Consider the following 313-nt stretch of genomic DNA (forward strand, 5'->3'; position numbering starts at 1 on the left):
AAATTATATATAGTACGGGTAAAACTCCGGACTTGAACCGGAATGAACACAACTCCACAGATTGGCGCTTTACCAATTAAGCTAGTATTACCTTAAGATACTGATTATAGTATTCCTATACTATATCCAAATGTATTTTAGGATAACTGAAAGAGAACCCAAACTATTTATAGCAATAATAATAGAGATCATTACCATACCTAGGCAAATAAACAGAAGAGGAAGCATGAAATTCACTATAATTTTATTGAAAAGAACAGGATTAGTATTAGTATCCTTGGAACTTAAAATATATAGAATAAGATAGAAAACG

The 313-nt window shown here is 30.4% G+C and overlaps 1 non-coding gene across 1 annotated transcript; it reads right to left on the bottom strand.

The window, feature by feature from the left end:
• Positions 1-17: 17 nt before the first annotated feature.
• On the bottom strand, positions 18-91 carry PAN0_t170d0001. Its single transcript has one exon. It is a non-coding gene; the product is annotated as a tRNA-His (tRNA).
• Between the last annotated feature and the right edge of the window lie 222 nt (positions 92-313).

Source organism: Moesziomyces antarcticus, assembly GCF_000747765.1.
Source record: "Moesziomyces antarcticus DNA, scaffold: scaffold_v10170, strain JCM 10317, whole genome shotgun sequence".
Classification (NCBI taxonomy): Eukaryota; Fungi; Basidiomycota; class Ustilaginomycetes; order Ustilaginales; family Ustilaginaceae; genus Moesziomyces; species Moesziomyces antarcticus.